Source organism: Scyliorhinus torazame, chromosome 13 (genome assembly GCF_047496885.1).
Source record: "Scyliorhinus torazame isolate Kashiwa2021f chromosome 13, sScyTor2.1, whole genome shotgun sequence".
Lineage (NCBI taxonomy): Eukaryota > Metazoa > Chordata > Chondrichthyes > Carcharhiniformes > Scyliorhinidae > Scyliorhinus > Scyliorhinus torazame.
Window position 1 is genome coordinate 4,499,322 of NC_092719.1, and position 20,656 is coordinate 4,519,977.

The 20,656-nt window shown below is 51.9% G+C and overlaps 1 protein-coding gene across 3 annotated transcripts in view; it reads left to right on the forward strand.

The window, feature by feature from the left end:
- The first annotated feature begins 413 nt into the window (after window positions 1-413).
- The window catches only part of dmtf1 (cyclin D binding myb-like transcription factor 1), a 72,983-nt gene continuing 52,740 nt past the window's right edge, over window positions 414-20,656 (forward strand). Inside the window, exon 1 of one of the 3 annotated variants that reach the window (XR_011934011.1) lies at window positions 414-515. The gene's annotated coding sequence lies outside the window, so the exon portion shown is untranslated. Of the gene's footprint in view, window positions 516-6,781; window positions 6,927-20,656 lie in introns of those variants that run through there. The other 2 variants (XM_072470948.1, XM_072470946.1) reach the window with 2 other exon arrangements.

Consider the following 20,656-nt stretch of genomic DNA (forward strand, 5'->3'; position numbering starts at 1 on the left):
TTGAACCGCAGTGGCGGAGGTGTAGGTACACGCACTGTGCTGTTCGCAAGGGGGTTCCAGGATGTTGCCCCGGTGACAGTGATACATTCCCATGCCGGTCTTTGCCGTCAATGAGAAACTCTCCCTCACTCTCCACACATCCCGGGCGGCCTTCGCTGGTGTTTGCCACCGCGGCAGTAATTTGATTTTTGCTCTGGGTGTGCGGGAAAGACGCTGCAAACGCCGAGCGGCGCAGGGGCGGCGTTGGTGCGGACCAGGGGCAGGCTCGGGCCGGGGTGCGGGCCAGGGGCAGGCTCGGGCCGGGGTGCGGGCCAGGGGCAGGCTCGGTGCGGGATGGTTCAGGCTCCGGGCGGTGCGGGCTCCGTTGCCAGGGTAGCCGGGCCGGATGTGAGGTGTTTGGGTTTCCGGCGGGGCAGGCGCAGGGCCTGCTGGGAGTCTCTATCTCTCTCCATCCTGGTATTTTGTCATCCTGGTCTCTCGGACGTTGTCAAAGTGCCCGGACCTCAAAACAGGAAGTAAGTAAATGCAGCGGGAGAGTGAGTGAGTGAGGGAGGCGGCAGTGAGGGGGTCAGAGTGAGGGAGTGAGTGAGGCCCGCGGCTCCGGCCCGGGGGCATCGGCAGAGGGGCCGCTCCGCTCAACATGGCGCCGGCCGGCTGGCCTCACTGACAATGGGCCGCGCAGCCCCCCGCCTGGCGCCCCCCCCCCCCCCCCGGGCCTGGCTGCCCCCCCCCCCCCCCCCCGGGCCTGGCGCCCCCCCCCCCCCGGGCCTGGCGCCCCCCCCCCCCGGGCCTGGCGCCCCCCCCCCCCCCGGGCCTGGCTGCCCCCCCCCGGGCCTGGCTGCCCCCCCCCCCCCCCGGGCCTGGCTGCCCCCCCCCGGCTGCCCCCCCCCCCCCCGGGCCTGGCGCCCCCCCCCCCCCCCGGGCCTGGCTGCCCCCCCCCCCCCCCGGGCCTGGCTGCCCCCCCCCCCCCCCCCCGGGCCTGGCTGCCCCCCCCCCCCCGGGCCTGGCTGCCCCCCCCCGGCTGCACCCCCCCCCCCGGGCCTGGCGCCCCCCCCCCCCCGGGCCTGGCTGCCCCCCCCCCCCCCGGGCCTGGCTGCCCCCCCCCCCCCCGGGCCTGGCTGCCCCCCCCCCCCCCGGGCCTGGCTGCCCCCCCCCCCCCCGGGCCTGGCTGCCCCCCCCCCCCCCCCCGGGCCTGGCTGCCCCCCCCCCCCCGGGCCTGGCTGCCCCCCCCCCCCGGGCCTGGCTGCCCCCCCCCCCCCCCGGGCCTGGCTGCCCCCCCCCCCCCCCCCGGGCCTGGCTGCCCCCCCCCCCCCCCCGGGCCTGGCTGCCCCCCCCCCCCCGGGCCTGGCTGCCCCCCCCCCCCCCGGGCCTGGCTGCCCCCCCCCCCCCCCGGGCCTGGCTGCCCCCCCCCCCCCCCCGGGCCTGGCTGCCCCCCCCCCCCCCCGGGCCTGGCTGCCCCCCCCCCCCCCCCGGGCCTGGCTGCCCCCCCCCCCCCCCCCCCCCGGGCCTGGCTGCCCCCCCCCCCCCCCCCGGCCGCCCCCCCCCCCCCGCCTGCCTGGCTGCCCCCCCCGCCTGCCTGGCTGGCCCCCCCCCCGCCTGCCTGGCTGGCCCCCCCCCCCCCGCCTGCCTGGCTGCCCCCCCCCCCCCGCCTGCCTGGCTTGCCCCCCCCCCCCCCCCCCCCGCCTGCCTGGCTGCCTCCCCCCCCTCGCCTGCCTGGCTGCCCCCCCCCCCCCCGCCTGCCTGGCTGCCCCCCCCCCCGCCTGCCTGACTGCCCCCCCCGCCTGCCTGACTGCCCCCCCCCCCCCCCCCCAGCCTGCCTGGCTGCCCCCGCCTGCCTGGCTGCACCCGCCTGCCTGGCTGCACCCTGCCTGGCTGCCCCCCGCCTGGCCGCCCCCCGCCTGGCCGCCCCCCGCCTGCCTGGCTCCCCGGCCTCTCTCACCCCCCCCCCCCCCCCCCATTCCCTCTGAACCACAATAAAACACACTGTTGAGCCTTTTCCTCATCCCCTCTTAAAATTCCTCGTGGCCCTTGCTATTCTTTTTCGCCGTGTGTGATAGCACACTCACTGTGCACTTTGTCCAAGTGTGTGTGTATCGGGCAACCTGTACGAGACAGGGTTATTCACCAGTGGTTAGCACCGTTGCTTCACAGCGCCAGGGTCCCAGGTTCGATTCCCCGCTGGGTCACTGTCTTTGCGGAGTCTGCACGTTCTCCCCGTGTCTGTGTGGGCTTCCTCCGGGTGCTACGGTTTCCTCCCACAAGTCCCAAAAGACTTGCTGTTAGGTGAATTGGCCATGATCAATGCACAAGCTTGCGCGGATAGACCATGCAAGTGGCCCAAAGAGAGTTTGTTCAGAGGGTTGGTGCAGATTCGATGGGCCATAGGACCTCCTGCACTTGCATTGTAGGAATTCTATGGAACATTTTGTTTCTGTGTGTATATAGATTTGACAGAATGGTACTTTAAACTCATTCATAGAATGTGGGTGACCATGGCCCGGCCAGCATTTATTGTCCATCCCTAATTGCCCTTGAGAAGGCGATGACCTTGAACCGCTGCAGCCCACGTGTAGGTACACCCACAGTGTTGTCAGGAAGGTACTTCCACAGCCACAGTGTTGTCAGGAAGGTATTTCCAGATTTGACCCAGTGAGGGTGATGCAGTGCCCAATATAGTTCCAAGTCAGGATGTTGTGTTTGGGGGGGGGGGGGGGGGGGAGGATTTGCAGGCAGTGGTGTTCCCTTGCATCTGCTGCCCTTGACCTAGGGAGTTTGGGAGGGTGTTATCGAAGGAGCCTTGGCGAGTTGCTGCAGTGCATCTTGTAGATCGTACACACTTGCCATTGTGTGCTGGTGGGTGGAAGGAGTGAAGGTTGAATAATGGGGCATCAATAAAGCAAGCTGTTTTGTCCTGGATAGTGTCTTCAGTGTTCTTGGAGCTGCGCTCACCTAGATTCTCAAGGATTAAGCAACAAGGAGCGACTGCATAAACTAGGGGTTGTTTTACCTGGAATGTGGAAGTTTAAGTGATAATTTGATTGAAGATTTCAAGAAATTAAGGGGAATTTAATATCTATCTCCCCTGGCTGGAGAGTCTAAGACTAGGAGCTATAGTTTAAAAAGCCAGGCGTTTTAGGTGTGCTAAGGCCCCACGTACTAGCGTTTTAAAAGAAGTGGCTGCTGAGACAGTGAATGTATTGATTCTAATTTTCCAAGTTTCTGTGAAGGTCCCACTGGATTGGAAAATAGCGAATGCGACTCCTTTATGCAAGAAAGGCACAGAAGCAGGAAACTATAGGCCATTTGGCTCAACATCTGTCACAGGAAATTGCTGGAATCTAATATTTTAGTGGGGCATTAGAAAACCTCAATGCCATCAGGCAGAGTTAACATGGTTTTGTGAAAGGGAAATTATGTTTGACTATTGGAGTTTTTTAAGGAAGTAGCAAGTGACATGGATAAAAGGAAACCTGTGGATGTGCTTTCCAGAAAGCATTTGACAGTGTGTCACATCAAAGGTTGGTACACAAAATAAAAATAAGAGAATTGGTTACCTAACTGAAACCAAGAGTAGGTATAAATGGGTCATTCTTGGGTTGGCAAGATATGGCGTGCCAAATGCCACCGGGATCAATCCTGGGACTTCAACTATTTACAATTTATATCAATGACTTGGATTGAAGGATGTTAGGAAAATGAAAGTTTAAGAGATTTGTATTGGGAAACATTAGAAATAAGGTAGAGTTTCAAATGCGTTTTATTTAATGTTTCTGTGCCTAGAAAGGTAAACCGTATAGTTTAATTCCTGCTGGTATGTGTGAGGTTTGGTTAAGTTCCAACTGGGTTTCTCATGTGCTTAGAGAGGGCTATGGTGTAAAGAGTAAATAAATAGGCCAGTAGTGGCATGTGGTGTTGCTTAGCAACTGTGGCCTTGTACGGTAGAGAAGCTTTTACATTTTAGTTTTAGCTGAATTTGTGGACAGTTGGAGGCAGGATCTCGCGGAATAATAATAATTGCTTATTGTCACAAGTAGGCTTCAATGAAGTTACTGGGAAAAAACCCCAGTCGCCACATTCCGGCGCCTGTTTGGGGAGGCCGGTATGGGAATTGAACCCGTGCTGCTGACCTTGTTCTGCATTACAAGCCAGCTGTTTAGCTCACTGTGATAAACCAGCCCCTAACATCTCTCAACTATGCCAGACGGAAGACTGGACAGGATGGGAAGTGCAAAGAGGCAGGTTTCCGAAAGCACAAGTTACAGTCCAGATAACCAGGGAATTGGGGCAGAAAGAGGTCTAAGAAGTGTGGAGTTAAGTGAACCGAGAATGAGAGGTGATCATACTGAAACATACAAGATCCTGGGGGGACTTTGACAGGGTAGATGCTGAAAGGATGTTTCACTTTGTGGAAGAGGCTAGAATTTGGGGACACAGTTTAAAAATAAGAGGTTTCCTGTTTTAACGTTTTTCTCTTAAGAGGGTTGTGAATCTTTGGAACTCTCTTTCCCAGAGAGTGGCGAGGCAGGGTCAATGAATATTTTTGAGGTAGATAGATATTTGACCAAGAAGGGAGTCAGCTTATAGGGGGTAGGGGGAATGTGGAGTTGAGGCCTCAATCTAATCAGTCCAGGTCTTATTGAAAGAGAAGGCTTGAGGGGCCGAATGGCAGCCTACTGCTTCTAATTTGTATGTCCATACAGGTGTGCAAATAACTGGGCTTAAGCAATGGTGGGAGAAGGATCGGTGCGGCGACTAACCCCCAAGGAATAATAGGTTCTTTTTGAAGGCGTGGATTTGCGAGAATATCGTGGGGCTAAGTTGCCTGAAGATGAAATGAGAGATGGGTTTCAAAGGTGGCCAAAGTGAGAAAGCCCTGGGACCAGCGCTCTGACAGTGTGGACCTATAAACAGGGGCGACCAAACCAAACAATCATTGCTCTGTGCCTGTTTATAATTGCCTTTGTAACTAGATAACCCCGTTGTTACTGGAAGGCTGTTATTGTCTCGAGTCACCACATTGGTGACCAAGTAAACAGTTTGATATTAGTCTTAGCGGTTAATTCCGTTGGTCAAGGAACATTTTAACACCAGGGTCTTGATCATCCTACAGCAGTACAAATTCAACTCTACCGTTAGGGACCCAGAAAAGTCCACATCCGGCTTCGACGCCAGGTTCTGCCAAACGGCCGAGCATTGAGTTTGGTGCAGTATGCTATGCAAGTGTGCGGAATTAACAATCTCAGCATACAAAGACACCTGGCCGGAAAGGACAGAGCTGCTGAGATAGCTCAGGCAACGGGTGCGGCGGAAAAGGGGCATTTGAGCTCCAAAGTGCGCAGGAAGGGGAAGTGAATCAGTAATGGGACCATATGGCTGCACGCGGCAAGATCAACCAGGCACAGTCCACGAGACTGGATTGAAGTCCGAAAACAATGGATCGTTAGCCCAAGACGGGTTGTTAGCCCAAGACAGAGGTGGATTGGTATCAATGCAGGGGAGACCACCCCACGAAGCTTGCCATTGTCACGTGTTTGGCTGTTTTTGATGCAATCAAAGAGGCCATAATCTAGGCCTGTTGCTGATGCAAAACAGAAAGCAGCCTCAATCCACAGATACCGATGATCCAACTGGGGAAGAGTTCTGAGGAGGAGTACAAAGTGGGCCATCTGAATGTCGGCAAAGTAAATATGACCGCCGCAATAGAAATAATTCTGAAACGAAATGGAAAACCATTGGAGATGGAGATTGATACAGGCTTACGGTTGTGGGGAGCATACGGTTGTGGGAAGCAAACATTTGATTATACTCGAGAAGGGGGTCAGACCCTGAATTTGGGGCGCACAACAGCCAAGCTGTCAACAAACATGGGGACCGCCAGTTGCTTAAAGAACAAGAGGGCCAGCTGCCTTTGAGTGTCGTAGACGGGCACAGACCGAGCATGATGGGGAGGGAACTGGTTACAGCGAATTAAAACCAAATTGGCTGGAAACCTTTAAAAACTGAAAACAGCATTTTCAAAATGTCCTGCGAAGTTACGAGGATGCGTTCCGTAAAACGATCAGAGGAACTGGGAATAATAAACAGTGCAATTTTCCGAGTGGGCATCCCCCATAGTTCCCGTGCTGAAGCCAGACCAATCAACTTTTTTTTTTTAGCGTGGCCAATCCACCTGCCCAGCACGTTTGTGTTGTGGGGGTGAGACCCACGCAGACATGGGGAGAATGTGCAAACCACAGGGACAGTGACCCAGGGCTGGGATCGAATCCGGGTCCGCAGCGCTAACCACTGCACCACCACCATGACACTCCCAATCAATAAGAATATGTAGGGACAATAAGCTGACCAAGCTCTCAGTGAATCAGGCCACCCAGGTGGACAGGTACCCGATCCCTACTCCAAGCTGGCACGTGTAACCGCAGTTGTAAATAAACAAAGAGTCTGAGTCTCAAATGTTTGCTAGGATCACACACATAAGGGCCTACTTGTGTACACAAGGCTACTTTTTGGCATTTGCTCAGCCTGCGCTATCTTCCAGCACACCATGGAAAACCCCCTTCAGGGTATCCCAAAAGTGGTGGTCTACCTAGACGATGTTTTAGCCACCGAAGCTATTCACTAAGAGCACATGTCACGCTTTGAAACGGTATAAAGAGTTTCCGGGGGGGGGGGGGGGGGGGGGGGGAGTCCACATTAAATGTGAGAAATGTACCAGTCAGCCTACAGATGCCAAAGAAATTTGGGGTTCCGGGTGGATGCCCCAGGTCTACAGGCACTCGAAGAGAAAGTCATACGAGAGGTCCCGGGAATGAGGCTGAGCTGAAATCCTTCCTGGGAATGGTGAACTATTTGGGCAGGTTCATTCCAAACATCCCCACGAGGTGCTAAGGAAGCACCAATGCTGGCAATGGATGGAGTAGCAAGAGAAGGTTTGTAAAATGAGTCCTGCAATCTTTGAACATTTTAGTTCATGTCAAGCCGGGGGAGCCAGTTGTTGTCACATGCAACATGTCGCCATACGGGCTAGGGGCAGTTCTATCCCATAATCAGGCGCCTTTGCCTCGAGGACTCTCAGAAGCTGAGCAAGATTACGCCCACATCGAAAATTAGCTGTCAGTTCCACCAATCTGTTTACGAATGGCAATTTGTAGTAATGACTGACCAGAAGCTGCTATTGGGTCAGAGGTCAAGCCAATACCACAATTATCTCCTCCAGGTTGCAACATTGGACATTGCTTCCTGCAGCTATATTTTCCTGGCACTCAAATCTCCAATGTGGACGCATTGAGTAGACGCCCCTTGCTTAAAGTACCCCAAGAAATCATCTTGGCGCTGAACTTCTTGGGCACCTTGCTGGTGTCGTCCAGACGCACATGAAATTGGACCCAGCAAGATTCGGTATTGTCCAAAGTGAAATGGATGATGCAAACAGTTTGGCACGCACCCAAACAGCTGAGGCTATACTTAACCCGCAGGGACAACCTAACCTGCGAGGATGGAGTAATGCGTCTCTCGAGCCATCATTTCACCCCCAGCAAGGGGGACCTCTCTTACAAGAATTGTACAGCGCCCATCCGGGTCAAACAAAATTGGGGATTCTGACTCAAAGTTCTTGTGGCCGGGAATTGATAAAGCTGTTGAAGTAGTATGGCAATGCATCCCCTGCCAGACTCCACAATCGTTACCTCCTTCGGCCAATCTCCACCCCTGGGAATGGCCGGATCGTCTATGGACCAGAGTGCACATCGACTATGCAGGCCCTTTCTTGAGCAGGATGTTCTTTAACTTGGTAGATGCTCATTCCAAATGGGTATCCATACAAGAAATGGGAGTTACAACCTCGGCAGCCACTGTGGATGCCTTACGCTGCCTGCCGGAGGTCATTGTGACTGATAATAGCACCCTTTATTACTGGGAATGACGTCGAACATTTAATTGAGGCAAACGGAATTTGGCATACCTGGATGGCTCCATATCACCCTGCATCCACTGGGTTGGCGGAAAGGTCTATGCAGACTTTTAAAAATTCTGAGGAAGCAAACAGACTGGCTATTGAGCTATAGGCTGTCTGTCTTCCTATTGTCCTACAACATGGCCCTTGCCCCCCCCCCCCCCCCCCAATGCCACCACGAGGGTCACACCGGCTGAAATGCTTCTAGACCGTCCCCTCCAAACTCATTTAGACGTGATATTTCCAAATTTGGCAAGGAGGGTAGAGGCAAATCAGGCCTCCCAGAAAAATCAGCATACTTCACAAAAGGGTGGCAGATCATTCCAGGTGGGTGACCTAGTTCATGTTTAAAATGTCGCTCGGACCTACTCTGGTTAGCCGGTCTGTATCGTATTGGTAAATGTCAATGGCAGGACTGTGCGGAAGCATGTCAACCTAGTGAGAAACTGGGAAATGGTAACCCCCATTCTAGAACCGATGGGTCCAACTAGTGCCGCCGGCTCTCCAGTGGCTGTTCCAGACCAGCGGGAGCTGGGAATGTCCGGGTCAGCAGTCTGGGTGATGAAATTAGTTCTTTCTGTCCCGTCTGGTCTCAATCAAAAGGCTGAGTTCAGCTTTAGAAATTCCTTTAGTTTTTTTCAAATAGCTTGCAAGCTTACACTCCCTCTGACGGAGGCAGGAGACCCATGTCTCTTGGAACTCCCAGAGCGAGTGAGACAAAGGGAGGCAACACATTGATGCACGATCAATTAAACTCAAAGACGAGGTTGTAACATAACTGAAGGCTTTAATCTGTTCCCCAGAAGCTTTGGTACAGAATGAGGCCTGCTGGGACGGCACCGGTTCTTATACCCCGCCTGTCAGGGCGGAGCTACATACTAAACAGCCAATGGTAAACTCCTAAGTTTACCCAATGGTCTTCAGCCTCTCGGGTACTACAATACCTGATAATACCACATTCACCCCCTGTTAAAAAGGAGTCCGGAGGGGGTGGTGGCCAGTGGTTACAATTGCATTTAACATGGTATGATCAGATATGGAGGTACCGTGATACCTCCTTACAGGGTTGTCGAGAATATTTACAAGCGTGGAAGATATATACAGTCAGTGTTCATTTACAGTTACAGTGAAGCAATCAGTCGGCCGGGTGGCCTGGTCGTCCTCCTGGATCGTCTGAGCCTCGGTGATGATTCTGGTAGCGGTCCGGGCGTCTGCGACTCCGGGAGCGTGGCTTCGTCCTCCATGGCAGCTTCCTCACCCCTAGACGGCGCTGGTGGGGCAAACAGTTGACACGACAGGGGAGCGCCTGTAGGGGGCGTCGGTGGGTGGGATGGCTATGGTAGGAGCGGCGGGAGGACCGACCAGCCAGTGAGGTGCTGTGGGGGTCCGGCGGGCGCCAGGTCCCGGAGGGAGACTATATCTTGCCGGCCGTCAGGGATCGCCACGTAGGCGCCCGCACGTGCTTCCAAAGCAGGATGGGTCCGGGTGTCGCTAGCCAGGTTGGGAGCGAGGTCCCGGAGGAGGACTTCCTGGGGAAGACAAGGAGACGTTCATGAGGTGTCTGATTGGTAGTTGTACAGAGCAGCAACCGGATGGCGTGGAGGGCCTCTGGGAGGACTTCCTGCCAGTGGGAGACGGGGAGAGTCCTGGACCATAGGGCCAGTAGAACTGGGAGTACTCGTCAATCACGTTCAGGAAATACGTGTTGCGGTCGGTGGAGGGGAGGGGGCCTTTGAAGTCCATGCTGAGGCGTTCAAGGGGACGTGAAGCCTTTATCAGGTGCGCCCTCTCTGGCCGGTAGAAGTGCGGTTTGCACTCCGCGCAGATTTGGCAGTCCCTGGTGACTGTCCTGACCTCCTCGATGGAGTAGGGCAGGTTGCAGGTCTTGATGAAGTGGAAAAAACGAGTGACCCCCGGGTGGCAGAGGTCCTCGAGGAGGGCTCGGAGGCAGTCCACGTGTGCGGTGGCACACGTGCCACGGGACAGGGTATCGGAAGGCTCGTTTAGCTTCCCAGGACGGTACAAGATCTCGTAGTTGTAGGTGGAGAGTTCTATCCTCCACCATAAGATTTTGTCGTTCTTTATCTTGCCCTGCTGTGCATTGTCAAGCATGAACGCCACCGACCGTTGGTCAGTGAGGAGAGTGAAGCTCCTGCCGGCCAGGTAATGCCGCCAATGTCGCACAGCTTCTACTATGGCTTGCGCCTCTTTTTCGACCGAGGAATGGTGAATTTCTGAAGCATGGAGGGTACGGGAGAAGAAGGCCACGGGTCTGCCTGCTTGGTTGAGGGTGGCAGCCAGAGCTACGTCGGACGCATCACTCTCGACCTGGAAGGGGAGGGACTCGTCGATGGCGCGCATCGTGGCCTTTGCAATGTCTGCTTTGATGCGGCAGAAGGCCTGGCGGGCCTCCGTCGACAGGGGGAAGGTTGTGGACTGGAAATGGGGTCGGGCTTTGCGTAGTTGGGGACCCACTGTGCGTAATAACTGAAAAACCCGAGGCAGCGCTTCAGGGCCTTGGGGCAGTGAGGGAGGGGAACTCTATAAGGGGGTGCATGCGTTCAGGGTCGGGGCCTACACCTCCATTTTGCACTACGTAGCCGAGAATGGCTAGGCGGTCGGTGCTAAATACGCATTTATCCTTATTATACGTTAAGTTAAGGATTTTCGCAGTCTGGAGAAATTTCCGGAGGTTGGTGTCGTGGTCCTGCTGGTCATGGCCGCAGATGGTGATGTTATCCTGATACGGGAACGTTGCTCGGAAGCCGTATTGATCAACCGTTTGGTCCATCTCGCGTTGGAAGACCGCGACCCCATTAGTGACACCAAAGGGAACCCTTAAAAATTGATAGAGCCCATGAAGGGTTAGGGAAACTAGCACGTACGGGTGAGGGCCAGTGTACAAAGCTGTGTAAATATATCATTTTGCCATGTATATATCTTGCTCTGCGAGATTTCTTGTTTTTTTTTGTTACGGGGTGGGGGGGGGGTTATTGTTTGTAAGGGAGAAAAATTGTGTTAAAAAACTTTATCAATTTTTTTAAAAATACATATTTATTAGAGCCGCCCATCTGTTTCGAAGGCAGTGTACTTGCAGTCTCTAGTGCGGAGGGGTAGCTGATGGTAAGCGGACTTGAGATCCACCGTGGAGAAGACCTTGTATTGCGCGATCCTGCTCACCAGGTCGGATATGTGGGGGAGAGGGTACGCATCCAGCTGCGTAAACCTGTTGATGGTCTGACTGTAGTCAATGACTATCCTATGTTTCTCCCCGGTCTTCACCACCACTACTTGAGCTCTCCAGGGACTGTTGCTAGCTTCAATGACCCCTTCCCTCCGTACCCTTTGGACCTCTGACCTGATGAAGGTCCGGTCCTGGGCACTGTACCGTCTGCTCCTGGTGGCGACAGGTTTGCAATCCGGGGTGAGGTTCGCAAACGGGGAAGGCGGGTCGGCCTTGAGGGTCGCGAGGTCGCAGACAGTAAGTGGGGGTGTAGGGCCGCTGAATTTAAAGGTCAGGCTTTGCAAGTTACATTGGAAGTCCAGCCCCAGGAGGGTAGCCGCGCAGAGGTGCGGCAGGACATAAAGGCGGAAATTGTTGAATTTCCTGCCTTGGACAGTGAGGTTCGCTAGGCAGAACCACTTTATCTCCACCGAGTGTGACCCGGAGGCCAGGGAGATTCTTTGGTTTACAGGGTGGGTAACAAGTGAACAGCGCCTTACCGTGTTGGGGTGTATAAAGCTCTCCGTGCTCTGAGTCGATCAGGCAAAACGTCTCATGGCTGTTGATGAACACCGTCGTCATTGCAGTCGCGAGTGTCCGAGGTCGATTTTGGTCCAGTGTCACCGAGGCTAGACGGAGCAGTTGTGGGTTGTGATCGGGCAGCGTGTAGTCAGCCAAGCTGGGGGCCTGGGGCCCCATCCAAGATGGCGTCGCACATGGTGGTCAGGGATGGACAAAATGGCGGTGGGGGTGGACAAAATGGCGGCGCCCATCCGTCCAGCGTGGTGTCCGAGGGGCAAGATGGCCGCACCCGTGGGTCGGACGTGGCCCTAGGATAGGGGGGGTGGCGGTGAGTACTGGCCGCCTGGGGCCCGAGGGGAAGATTGCCATGGCGGTCCGGTGTCACTGGAGACCGCGGCCACAGCTCGTGCTTGGCAGACCCCCACAAAATGGCCCTTCTTGCCGCACCCTTTGCAGGTGGAGGTGCGGGCCGGGCAGCGCGTGCGGGGATGCTTCACCTGCCCGCAGAAGAAACAGCGGGGCCCAACGGAGTTAGCGGGCCGTCTTACAGAGCAGGCCTGCGGGGACACTGGGAAGGTCAGTGGGGCTGCCGCTGCGGGATGCCACGCAGCCCAGGGGGCTGCCGCGCGGTCAGGCGCTTAGGACTGAGCGTTTCTGGAGGCAACATCCATGGACCATGCCAGGGCCCGTGCCTCTCTCAGTCCCAGGGTGTCCTTTTCTAAGTCTTTGGCGGATCTCTGAGGAGCTCATACCTGCTACGAAGGCACCCCGGATTAGAAGTTCCGTGTGCTCGCTGCCTGAAACTTGCGGGCAGCCACAGTTTCTGCCCAGCACCAGTAGCGCAAGGTAGAAGTCCTCCAGCGATTCCCTGGGGCTTTGCCGTCTAGTTGCAAGCAGGTGACGTGCGTAGACCTGGTTTACAGGGCGTATATAATGTCCCTTTAACAGTTCGATCGCAGCATCATAGTCCTCCGCCTCCTCGATGAGGGTGAAGATTCCAGGGCTTACTCTCGAGTGCAGGAGATGCAGTTTCTGTTCTCCTGAGGGGGTGCCTCCGGCCGTCTCGAGGTAGCCTTTAAATCACGCCAGCCAGTGCTTAAATATCGCCGCCGAGTTCTCCGCATGGGGGCTGAGTTGTAGACACTCCGGCTTGATTCGGAGATCCATTCTTTCAGCTTAAGAGTAGTCTATTAAATTGATGCACGATCAATTAAACTCAAAGACGAGGTTGTAACATAACTGAAGGCTTTAATAGACTAGAACTGTTCCCCAGCAGCTTCGGTACAGAATGAGGGTTGCTGGTACGGCACCGGTTCTTATACCCCGCCTGTCAGGGCGGAGCTACATACCAAACAGCCAATGGTAAACTCCTAGGTTTACCCAATGGTCTACAGCCTCTCGGGTACTGCAATACCTGATAATACCACACACATGTGGTCTTTAGTTTACATTCATGCAGTATCAAGTTCCACAGACACGAATACAAGATTCCGATAGGCCCTTTCCTTGACTTGGTCATATAATCTAACTGGTTCTGATAGGCTCATTACACATTCCTTTCCTTCCTCTGGGCCTCTGCCTCCCAGCATCCTTTGTGGCATCCCTATAGCCACCCCTCCCCCTCTCGCCATGCTTTGCCCATCTCTTTGTTCACTCCCTACAACCCAAATTAATGTCCATAATGCACTATTCTAACTGGTCATCCCAGTCTAATGCTCTTTTCTTTCGTTCAATTCCTCATGGGTAGCAGTTGGTGAGGCGGACAGCCCTATAGAAGAGGTGGAGTCTCCTGAACTGTGGTCTTCTGCAGGACTACCCTGGAGATGATGGAGCCAGCTGCTGGACCAAGGAAGTCTGCGAGGGCTCCAAGGTCCCCGGACAGATTGACTCTGAATGTTTATCCCTTTTGCCTCTTGACCTTGTGTATCGCGCTTGTACATGGTTTACTTTGTATAATGTAATGAAGGATTTAAGGGGGGAATAATGTGGTCGCGTGGCCCCTTTAGGGCAAGACTTTGCAACCCACGTGACCATAAGACATAGGAGCAGAAGCAGGCCACTCGGTCCATCCAGTCTGCGCCACCATTCAAATGAGATCATGGGTGACCAGGTATGGTAGCATTGTGGATAGCACAATTGCTTCACAGCTCCAGGGTCCTAGGTTCGATTCCGGCTTGGGTCGCTGTCTGTGCGGAGTCTGCACATCCTCACGTGTGTGCGTGGGTTTCCTCCGGGTGCTTCGGTTTCCTCCCACAGTCCAAAGATGTGCAGGTTAAGTGGATTGGCCATGATAAATTGCCCTTAGTGTCCAAAATTGCCCTTAGTGTTGGGTGGGGTTACTAGGTTATGGGGATAGGGTGGAGGTGTTGACCTTGGGTAGGGTGCTCTTTCCAAGAGCCGGTGCAGACTCGATGGGCCGAATGGCCTCCTTCTGCACTGTAAATTCTATGATAATCCTCAACTCCATTTTTTCCACTTTCTCCCATAACCCTTGATTGTTGTCAGCCTTGAACATCCTTAACAACCCAGCCTCTATAGCTCTCTGAGATAAAGAATTCCACAGATTCATTACTCTCAGCAGAAATGCCTCTTCAGCTCTGTCTTAAATGGGTGACCCCTGGTCCTAGACTCTCCCACAAGTGGACACATCCTTTCCGCATCTATGCTGTCAAGCCCCCTGAGAATCCCATATGTCTACGGTCACCTCTCATTCTTCTAAACTCCTGACCAAAACTGTTCACCATATTCCACGTGTGGTCTAGCTAGTGCCTTGAATAGTTCCAGCAAGACTTTGCTATTTTTATTCTCCATTCCCACGGTCAATATTTCATTTGTCTTCCAAATTACCTGCTGAACTTGCAATACGCGAGGATCCCCAAATATCTCGGCTGCAGTCTTTCTCCATTTAAATAACATTCAGCTCCTTTATAATAATCATCGATTATTGTCACAAATAGGCTTCAATTAAGTTACTGTGAAATCCCCAAGTCGCCACATTCCGCCGTCGCCTGTTCGGGGAGCCCGGAACGGGAATTGAACCCGCGCTGCTGCCTTGTTCTGCATTACAAGCCAGCTATTTAGCCCAGTGTGCTAAACCAGCCCCTTTATTCTTTCTACCAACGTGCAAGTTTTTCTGACCTGTACATATCCCATTGTAGACTATATACCTGCCTTCCCACTTATTTTTGTGTCATCCGCAAACTTGGCAACAGCGCATTCAATTCCCTCGTCCACAGGAAGGCCACATTCTCAACCTTGTCCCTCGGCTGAGGTGTGGTGACCCTCGGGTTAATCACCGACAGTCAGCTCCCCCCCCCCCCTCGAAGGTGAAACCAGCCTGTGGTCATCTGGGACGATGGCGACTTTACAGTGTTATGTCGTGACTATGTATTGTGAATAACTGTGGTCCTGGCATGGATCCCTGTGACGCTCCTATAGTTTGCCAACCCCGAGCGTGGGGCCGGGCCTGGGAAGACCTTTCCAGCATTGCTCTGTGCCTGTATATGATTGCCTTTCTCTGTTAATAAACCCCCTTTGGAAGTCTCCAATGTATTGTCTCACGTGACCATCGGAGATTAAACACAGATTGGTGACTATTTTTCAGAACACTTCTATTCGGTCCACAGGTTAGACACTCTGCTTCTGGGCACTTGTAATTTTTATTCTTGACCTGCTCTCATGCTGACCCCTCTGTCCTCAACCTGCTGCACTGTTCCATTGAAGCTCAGTGTATCCTCAAGGAGCAGCACCTTAGGACTCGGTATTGAGTTCAACTATTTCAGATCCTAATCACTTCACCTGTTACTAAAAAACACGGGCACAGGCTGGAGGAAACATGGGCCTGACTTTAAGAGAGGAGAGCAGCCTGTGGTCGTCGGGGACTATGACAGTTAACAGTGGACTGCACAGGCCCATAACAATATGGAACTTTACTGTTCAGTTGGATCATTGTAATTCTTATCCGTACAAACATTTGTATCAAGAAAAAGTACTTTCCTGTATGCTATAGAAAAAGTGTGCCTGCTTTGGGGAGATGTAGTGAATGATCTGTTTGGTCCATTGTGAACACTAGAGGGAACCAGAACAATGTAATGGACATTAAAACAGAATGTGCTGGAAAAACCATTACAGCAACCGTGTTGAGATTAACGGAGTCAGAATGTTCCAAGTTCAATACGACTCTTCCTCCGAACCCGATGCTGCCAGACCTGCTGGGTTTCTCCACCAGATTTTCAGGATCTGCAGTATTTCAAACGTAAAATTGAGGCAGCACTTCAGTGTCGTACCGAGGACGTGCTACACTGGCGGAGATGCCATCTTTTCGGGTAAGGTGTTGAGGCCCCATCTTTTGGATGGATCCTAAAGATCCTTTGGCCTATGAGGAAGAGCAGAGGCATTCCCTGCTATCCTAACTAATGTTTATCCCTCAAACAATGTCACAAAAATGGATTATTTGCTCACTATCACATTGCTCAAATTGGCTGCCATGTTCTTTGCATTACAACAGTGACTACGTCTCGAAGTTGCTGCCAATTGCTTTTACTGATTGCTGATGTGCTGTCAGTAATGGCCAGGAAAGGTCCTGTTGTGTATTCATGGTTGTTCCGAGTTGGAAGAGTTCAATGACGTCATTGACAGTTTGGGCAGGCGAACAGTCAGTCTATTCAAAATGTCGATCCGTGCGCAGACATTCGATAAAACAGCTTCAAGTTTGGTGAGATCGTGGAGATATTGCCAGGTCACTTCTCACCTAAACCTTTGCCCATTGCCGAGAGGTTCAGGTTCCATGACCCAACAAGATGGTGAATTTTAATTAATGTAATTAAAAATTTAATTGAACATTGTGAATTTGGAGAAGTCTTGAATGTTAAAGCCGCCTTAGTCCCAGTCACAGATGATCAAAGGCTGCTTTCATCTTTGAGAGGGGAGAGCTGACTGGTTAGCGGTTTAACTTGCGGGGAAAGGTTGAGAAGGCAGAGTCTTCATGAATAACCTCAGCCAATACGGGAATTGAACCCGCGCTGCTGGCCTCACTGCATCACGAACCAGCTGTCTACCCAAGTGAGCTAAACTGGCCCCTCCCCTTGAATGACTCCATTCGAGGCAGATTAGTGTGTGGGTTAAGAAGTGAAGCTGTCCAAAGGAGGCTGTAAACAGAAAGCAATTCCGACCAAAAGAAGGCTTTAGATGTCGTGATCTCTATGAAACTAGCAGCTAAAGAAGCACAACATTGAGCTCGAGCACTATTTACAATATATATTAATGACTTGGATGTCGGGATAGAAGGTACTAGAGCTAAATTTGCAGATGACACTAGGGACTATTAAGTTGCAAAGAAAAATACAGGACGCCGAGATGAGATCAGCCATGATGGTATTGAACCGCAGAGCGGGCTGGAGGGGCTGAATTGCTTACTGCTCCTAGTTCGTTCTTAAAGTCCTTTGGCTGAAACCCAAACACTGACACTGGTTCGAATTGCCACCAACGTGCACAAACTGGCTACATGGCAACTGCAAAATTCAAGAATTGTGGTAAAAGGGGGCTCATCGATCGTGCTTGTTGGAGAAAGAAACAAGTTTCAAAGAAGTATTGTAAAAAGCAAGAACCAAATACATGAAATAAAACCGAAACAAGGGAAAAATATCCACGTGATACAAAGGGTGTGACAAAGCACCAGAGTCAGTCAGATGATGCGCTGCTGTTGAAAGTACTGACCATTGCTACATCAACCAACCATTACTGGGTCACTCTGAAATGGAAGTGGACACTGACACAGCTGTTTCGTTGGTAGCAGAAACTGTTTACGACATACCTTGAAACCCTCAAAGATAATACTCAAAACCTTTACCGGAGAAGAGGTTGCATTTAGGAGCCATCTCTAGGTAAATGTGCAGCTGAACGGACAGACCACAGACTTGTCCCTGAACATTATTAAAGGTAACTATTCAGCCCTAATGGAGGTGAGACTCAAAATGCAAATCATCTGTTTCCACGAACATGCCAGAAATTGTGACGGTGTTGGTCAGATCCTGTGCTCAGGATTTCAGCAATTCCAACATCTTGTTTCAGAAACCAGCTCTAACCAAATAGTTTGTTGTTCCAACACTTCCCAGTCAGTGAGAAATAAGCGATTTTTAAAAAATATATAACCGGTAAATGTGTTTGCAAGTAAGTTCAAAATAATACTGCAAATCAACTGCCACGCTCAGGGCAAAGACAGGTTGGCAAGTTCACCATTTGTCACAAATTAAAACAATGACCTGTCCTTTTATCTGTCGCTTTGAGAAGGTTTTGCCAAAAAAAACAGCTTTGGGCCCGAGCCCTGATTCTATAGCTGATCGCTCATTCTCTCACACTCACACCCTTACACTCTCGCTCACACACACTCTGTGCCACTCACTCACACACACACACACACACTCTGTCTCACACACACACTCTCTGTCTCTCACACACACACACACTCTCTGTCTCACACACACACACTCTCGCTCTCTCACACACACACACACACTCTCACTCACATGCTCTCACATTCAGTGTGCAGTAACTCTCTCTTTCACTCCTATTCCACTGTCCCCCAATGTTGGAACCAGTGCATGAATGACCAGATTTCAATCTTTGTCTGAAAATCAGCTCCATACAGACTACAAACATAAAAATTATGACGACAAGATTGCATTTATCATTGCAAGTAGATAGGAATAAATACATCTCACTTTCTTCAAACTCGAAGCTGATTTTCTGCCTAATATCTGCATTTGTTTTTTGGAGATATGAGGAGTGTAATCGTTTTATAATCTGGAGAGATATGTACACAAGGGAAGGTGGTTATATCAACTGTTCTGGAATACACAGGTTACCAGCAAGACTCATGGCAACGTCGACTCACCAGTAACTGGAAGGACCGTCCCAAAAATGACACAGAACCCAGTGGCATTTACAGAATCAATATTTGGTTCCACAAGTATCTCCAAAGTATAGAGTTAGCTTGAGCTTTGAGGGATCAAATCCAAGCATCCTTGTTCCAAAACACAGTCTGGCTTGATTCTACATCTAATATTAACAGACCGCATTACTGTCTCCAGGATCTGCTGACTGTAATAGTCCACTCACCTCCTGACACACATGCTTGCATCTTTGATCTCTATTGAGAGTTGGGCTGTTCCACTATAACCAATGTTCATCTGCATGGATCTTCTGGGACATCTCCACCATCATCTGTTGCAGAGTCTGGGCCATGCTCTTCAGTTGTGAGCTGCCACTGGCGTAAGGTGACAGATAGGTTTAGTCCTTTCACTGACACTTGAGCTTCTGATTCTTTCAGAGTCCCATTGCCTAACGCTGCAGAACTTTCTCAGGTGGCTCACATTGACAACATGCTCCACAATCCGGAGGCCCATCTCACCCTTCAGCGATGCCATACAATTTACAGTGCAGAAGGAGGCCATTCGGCCCATCGAGTCTGCACCGGCTCTTGGAAAGAGCACCCTACCCAAGGTCAACACCTCCACCCTATCCCCATAACCCAGTAACCCCACCCAACACTAAGGGCAATTTATCACGGCCAATCCACCTAACCTGCACATCTTTGGACTGTGGAAGGAAACCGGGGCACCCGGAGGAAACCCACGCACACACGGGGAGGATATGCAGACTCCGCACAGACAGTGCCAGCCGGAATCGAACCTGGGACCCTGGAGCTGTGAAGCAATTGTGCTATCCACAATGCTACCGTGCTGCCAGGAAACTGTCGTCCTCTAGTACATGCTGAATTGAGTCGCCATCACAACCGTCATCTTCTGAATTCAGCACGTGAAAAATCAGCGGATTGTTTGTTGGTTAAACTTCTGCTCAGAAACAGGAGAGTGATGAGACTGAAAACCAACCCTGGCTTGAACAGTGCGGCTGACGCCATTTTAACTAAATATGCCAGTAGCGGCCATTGAATGCTTCTCCCGTGATGGGGAATGCTGCGACCTTCCCGACACCCACACTTTGAAAAATCCTGGTGTAGAGGATGGGGGGCAAGTTAAAGCAGGGAATTAGCTAATAGTTAACCATTTGTATATTTCATTACAGTTCTTGTTGTTAGTAAGTTTTGTGTTTACATTTATAAACCTGGTGACTAATGTTTGGGCAGCCAAGATTTCAGGTATTTTTCTAAGAATTATTCGTTAATTCAATTGTGTTGTGACTCTGGGTAAAGTAGGGCTGGAATTGACTGTGCACTAAACCAGGGTGTCGTAACAAATATTCTTTTCCTATTTCACTCTGTATAGCAGCATTTGCAGTCCAATGAACATACCACCAGCAAGAAAAATTACCATAACCTGACTGAGCCAAACCCAAAGGCTAAATTTGATACACTCTTGAGAACCTTTTTTGAAATTACCAGGAGCAGCAGCTTCAACTAGTTTAGAAGTTGTATTCCAGAAACAAGACATAAAATGCGAAGGCAAATGCAGTGAGATTGAAACGTTGAGGGGAGAGACGTCTGATGGAGGTGTGCCAGATTCAGGAGAAGGTACCACAGAGGCTGTGCCACAATATTCAGGGAAAGGAGGCCTTGCAGTTCAACCTGGAGGGGCAGCGGTTGACAACTTAAAAAAAACAGATCGACAGCCTGGGGTAAGAACTAGCCTCTGAAGTGAAAGCTCAGAAAAAGCAACCAAATCAGGTTGTACAATGTGAGCACCAGTCTAAACGGTATTGACAATGAACTATACCACCAGTGAGAAGTGGATACCTACCATCATATTAACACACGCAGGACCAGCCTCCTACATTGTTCAAACTCTGGACAATGTTGTGTGGAGAAGACCCATTGACCAACTTTTAGCAGCTAGAACAAGGTTGCGAGAGATAACCCCCAAGTCCTACGTCAACCCCAGTTGAGGCAACAACGGGTGACGTCCAAACCCAGCCAAAAACACAAGACGTTACCATCAACACAAAAAAAC